Here is a 6,069-nt window from a genome sequence, read left to right as displayed (position 1 = left end):
TGATAGGAGAGATCGTCGATGCAGTAGTCGCGTGGTGTGTCAATACTAGGGTCTCTTTCTTTTCTCTCATTTTATCTCTCTTGAGGTAACGATTTCAGAACCTGGAAGGAGGCTTCTTGAATGACGATTAGATCTCATATTAGATCTTAAACATCGATTTCGCCGCCGCTACCATCATCGGCGTCAAGAATTTGATCGGAGTCTGTATGCAAAACTGAAGCCGAAGGTGTGCGGTGTGGAGATCGAGACGGATCAACAGAGTGTTGGATCATCGGACGAGATTGAATCGCCAAGGTCGGTGGCGAAGTTTGGGCAGTAGACTCCGAAGAATGTTGTTTACGTGCATAGCCAGATCTTGAGGATCAAAGATGAAGATTCTCACCTCCGTGAGGACTTCGGTGAGGTCTCTGGCTCTGTTCATCATCATCACGTGGAAGATTAGTTTCTCACTCATCGATCTTTCTCCTTTGTTTTCTCACTCACTTAGGTTTGATTCAGTCTTTTCAATCTGTTAATTTTTTGTTTCATATATTTATTACTTTCAGATGTCTATTATTTTAAAATTTGCTGCTTGGTGCTGAAAATGGGGATCTATAATTTTTTTTCCTCAGATTGGTCTTTGAATGAGTGAACAATTTTGATGAAGATTATTAAGATCGAAGTTTTCAACAGATAGAGACAAATCAAACACTTAAATGGATGAAAATGTAACGACCTAAATAAAAGACACAAATTAAACATGATGATTTCCAACCGATACTCAATTTCCACTTATCAGTTTCCCTCAAATAGCATTTCATTTCGTACTAGCTATAATGGGTGTGCAATTCAAAAAAAATAATTATAATATAAGAATAATTGCTTCTCTTTAATTATTCAATCCGAATAATATTGTGATAAAAATTTTAAAAAAATTAAATAATTGTTTTAAATTTTAATATCTTTTGGTATCCTCTTTATTATCTATCAATATTTTTAAATTTTTATTTGTTTAACTAAATTTAAAATTATATTCATACATAATTTTTCAAGGTATCCTATCTCTTCATTTTATTTTTATTTAATATTTTTTTCCAATCTTATTGTTATCTACAAATAATAAACTACTAATCAATAAATATAAAAAATAAACAAATAAATTGAACCTTATCAGCTATAACAAATAAATTTAAAATTTTGATTTATCTTCAATTATTTTTCTAAGTTTCATTTTTTAATTTTTTTTTTTTAGGAACAATCCAAATAGTTTTGTTATAAAGATCATAAAAAAAAATTAAATGTTTATTTTTAATTTTAATATATTTTGGTGTCCTCCTTATTACCTATAGTTTTTTTAATTTTTTATTTGCTTAACCAAATTTAAAATTATATTCGTACATAATTTCTCATGATATCCTATATCTTTCTTTCTTTTTATTTAAATATTTTTTGGAATCTTTTTATTATCTACAAATAAACTGCTAATCGATAAATATAAAAATAAACAAATAAATTTAACCTTATCAGCTATAACAAACAAATTAAAATTTTTCTATTACTCATACATAATCTTATAGGTATTCTATCTCTTTTCCATTATTAATTTTAAAATGGGTGAAAAGAAATAGTAATTAACCCTAGGTTAGAAAATTTAAAAAATAAAAATAAAATAGCTTCAATTAAATAACTCTACATTAATCCACCAGTTGGAAACAAATAAATAAAGAGTTTAGAGAAGGAGAATTGATTCATCACAATTGATATATATATATATATATCATAATAAAGAAATAAAATAAAAAAGTAAAATAAAAATAATGAAATTAAAAATAAATAATGAAATTAAAAATAATAGACTATATATATATATATATATAAAAGAAATTGCAATTCAAATACATGGAATACTTGAAAATCTCGAATCGGTACCATCATATTAGAATATTTATTAATATTAAAAGATTAAAGATGGAATAGGAAGAAGAAACAATAACCTTTGCCACCAGAAGCGCCAATAGCAATGCGTTCACCATGTTTGAAAAGCTTATTATCCACAATTGCATTGTGGATCTCATCTTCAAACACCGCATAGAAACATTCCCAGCAAATCTTTACAAACAAAAATTTTACTCCCACATACACAAACAGAAATTTCACTTCCACCAATACACAAAATAAGAAGTTTGTGAAACAATAAAAGGAGAGTGAACCTATAAGTTTGAGTTTCAAAATTCAAAACTGCGCCTTTAATTTGCTTCCTCAAAAAAATCAATGCTTGAATTTTTTTATTTTTAAATGCTCTACCAACCAATGTCAGACCCATTTTCTCTCTCTAAAAAGTTGAAGACCCATCACTTTTATTTTTTGAAATTGTACAGCAATTTAAGAGACAAACATGGGAAAGTAGAATGTGGAAGTGATTGATTATAATTGGTTTATTGAGTCCCTATCTAAATGCCACATGGCAAAAGTTTCAAGAAACTAAGTTAAAGGCTCACTTTATATAATAATATAGATGAAAGATATACAAAAGTGTTCACATGCAATATATATTTAATCTCCTAAAAGGGTGTATGTGCAACAATAACAAGTAAAGAAATAACTGCAAAACATATGCCCAAAGGCTACAACTTCCAAAACTTAAGTTCGGTTACACAAAAAGTTGTCAAAACCAAACATAATAAGCTCTTGCTTGCCAAAGATACACAAAAGAAGAGCCTCTTGCCCTTTTCAAAACAATCCGCACCTTCAACTAGGCAGGATCACTACATCATTTCCTGCACAAATCCACTAGGGGCGAACACAAAACCTAGCAGAGATATCTTAACAAAGTACATATATTTTAAGCAGTCTCATATATGTGAATGCAATGCCATGCCATGTTCAAATATCAAAGTTTTCCGTTTCTTTTGAAAATACATCCAATGTCCGGTTCAAATGTTCATTTTCTTCATGAATTCAAAATTTAGACAATGGAGTGGTAAATGCGACTCAAGTAAACATGACACATTAAATTCTAAAATAAAATATTATTTTTTTCTTGTAATACGCCCTAATCCCTTATGTCTATTTTTCATATTCAAATCTTTTCATCTTCTTCACCAAATTTCAATTATTTGTTTTCATCTTCTTTCTCATTCAAAAACTCTAATCCACCCCATCAAAATTCACCATTATCACTCCTCAAAGACTGAATCATCCTGGAAAGCACAAACTTTGAGATAGTACTTAAAGATACTAGATTTGTTTATCCAAATAAATAAATTTTGAATAGTGTATAAACTACTTAAAAAGAACCAAAAACCACAAAGTTTAAGCTGTTATTACGACTACATATTAAAATAATTATTGACGAATCAACAATTCAGTGTCGCAGTTTTGACCTATTCCGAACCATCCACCATTACAAAGATTTTGCAGAAAATTTGTCCCATTTAAAATAGATTCATTCGGTTCAGTTTGGCCTCTTCCATATGCCTTCCATGGAGGACTTGATGAAATTCATAACATTAAACCTTCATTTATTAATTTTTTTTTCCTATCATTGACAAATTATAATTTTATCTTGAAAGGTAATTTGTGAAAAAAATAGTGTGCATTGAAAGCAAACTATGATTCTAAATAATTTGATAGAGAGTAGAGTACTAAGAAATTGGATATACTAAATAATTTATTGGGTGCAAATAGAATCCCCCTATAATTATCTCAAATTTGTTTTCTCATACCTTTTAAAGCATATTGGGCCTAAAGGAACCACAGCAACCCTCATATTTCAATTAAAAGATGGGTAAAAGTCCAACCTTGAACTTGGCCCAACCCAATCCAACTTTGAAGTGCTGAGGCTAGCCCTAATTACCCAAATCATGCATACAAAAAGCCCTAGTTAATGTCTGCACCTATGACTAGTATATGTACAAACGCTGGACAGTTTAACCCTCATAGACCCGTTTCAAATCCCAGACAGGGCAGAAGAAGGGTAGTGGATCAGCAGATGAAAAGAGTGACCACCATGCACCAGTTATCTTTAGGGAACTATTAACATATTTTAATCAAATTTTTTACTTTATCAATACATCTAATTGAATCTCTAAAATGTGAAGAACAAAAATTAAAACATTAAAAAAAAGTTTATTGGAAATCAAATAACACTAAATAACAGCCAAATAACAAAATTTTAAAAATAAAGCTAAACAAACCCTAATCAAGTACTGCCGAGACAAAAACATTATCCTTATTCTGAAACCCTAATCAAGTAGAAATAAATTTGCATGAAAATGGTAGAGAAAGCGCAATGAAGAAACTTAATTCAACAGTAACATTACTGACTTATTGAAGGTAGTTTGTACAAAGATCTTATGAAATACTCTTCATCTCAGGTCTCCATGTATATCAGCATGATTGTTCTCAAGAAAACAAATGTTTGTAGTGATCATCATAAGAGATATCAAGATCTTGAAAGTCTACTTAATAATAAAGAGAACAACCAAAGTCTATCATATCCAAAAACCCAAAATCATTTGAAAACATATTGATAAACTTTAATAAAACCATGAAGATTCAGTGAGGAAATTTTTGAATTTCTTAACTTTACTAAAACTTATTAGCAAACAAGCAGAGGGTTAGTTCAAAAATTTTAAAACAATCAAAATGATGCATTAAAAGATCTTTCTCAAGCCTCTTCAGTTCAGGTCTCCATAAATTTTCAGCATGGAATTTCTCAGCAGAACAAAAGTTTATTTTCATCATCATCAGAGGCACAAGCAATTAATTAACAGACCAAAAAGCATTAAAAAAAAAAAGTCATGCAATTAGATTCTCAACATTAAACAAAAATATTCACAAAAATTGTCAGCTAAAATTTAAAAAACCAATGAAAATCCATCAACAACTCCAACAAGTCTTATTGCTAAAAATTTGTAAGGAATTAAACCAAAATCAAGCTTTGAAGTAGTGTTTGGTTCATTAGAAGTGAAATAAAATGATCATTCCACCAAAATATCAATTATCACATTTGGTTAGCTAAAATATCATGAAAAATACATTATAAATGAAACTATCATTGATCATTTCACAGGACACTAAGAAATGAGCATTGCACTTCATTCCAATGAACCACACATAGTATAAATGTCAAAAGGAGAATTTCCAAATAAAATGAAAAAAGAATAAACTAATTACAAATTTATGAACAATTGTGCCCAGGGCACAGTTCTTAATGCACTAGCAAATAATCATTTTGCAAGCTTTTCATTTTATAACAACCCCAAGAAAGAGATCCAAATTTCAAATTTCTGTTATCAAATTAAAACTTAAAAGCATACAATACATATCCACATAAATAAAATAAAATCAAGACTTCGTATATGTTTGCATATGCAATGGTAACATTAATAACAACCTTACCATATAAAAAAATAAATAACTATAAAATATATTTAGCATTTATATATAGAAAATTGTCTTTTCAGTTCAAGTCTCCATAATATATTCGTATGGAATTTCTTGTTGTTCAAATTGTGAAATTAATTAAATAGATTTATGAAGAAATCAAAATTATATACCAAAACATATACTGATAATTACAACTAAATTTCAACAGAAATACACAAAACAATAAAATGATAAAGAAACAAAACCGAAGCCTGCACGGTAGCAGTTTCCTTAAAACAGATTTCGCCGCCTCACGGGTCGAGTGCTTGAGGAATCCCGGCGTCTGTCTCCCAGGATACGACGGTCAAAAACCAGCTACGGCAGAAGCACTCTCTGTCTAGCTTAGCGAACAAAAATAGTGGCAGCACTCTCTCACAGTAGGAACTTTCTGGCAAACTGACTAAAGAATGGAAGAAACAATTTCTGTGTTGGAGACTTGATAGGAGGGTCTCAATTTATATATGTATAGGGGAGAGAGGAGAAGCCTCCAGCCTTTATGGCTGGTCACTAATGCACCATTAACCTCTGCAATAAAGGCAGGAGTTACAAACCCCATTAATGCACTATTAAACTCTGCAATAAAGGCAGGAGTTACAAACCCCATTAATGCACTATTAAACTCTGCAATAAAGGCAGAAGTTACAAACCCCATTAACTCTT

General features: G+C 30.0%; 1 non-coding gene across 1 annotated transcript; it reads right to left on the bottom strand.

The window, feature by feature from the left end:
* Positions 1-4,652: 4,652 nt before the first annotated feature.
* On the bottom strand, positions 4,653-4,735 carry LOC114304273 (small nucleolar RNA Z159/U59). The gene has a single exon (XR_003644005.2). It is a non-coding gene; the product is annotated as a small nucleolar RNA Z159/U59 (small nucleolar RNA).
* Between the last annotated feature and the right edge of the window lie 1,334 nt (positions 4,736-6,069).

The sequence above is a fragment of the Camellia sinensis genome, chromosome 11, assembly GCF_055761805.1.
Source record: "Camellia sinensis isolate YWXY chromosome 11, ASM5576180v1, whole genome shotgun sequence".
NCBI classification, from domain to species: domain Eukaryota; kingdom Viridiplantae; phylum Streptophyta; class Magnoliopsida; order Ericales; family Theaceae; genus Camellia; species Camellia sinensis.
This window is presented reverse-complemented; position numbering and strand designations above follow the sequence as displayed.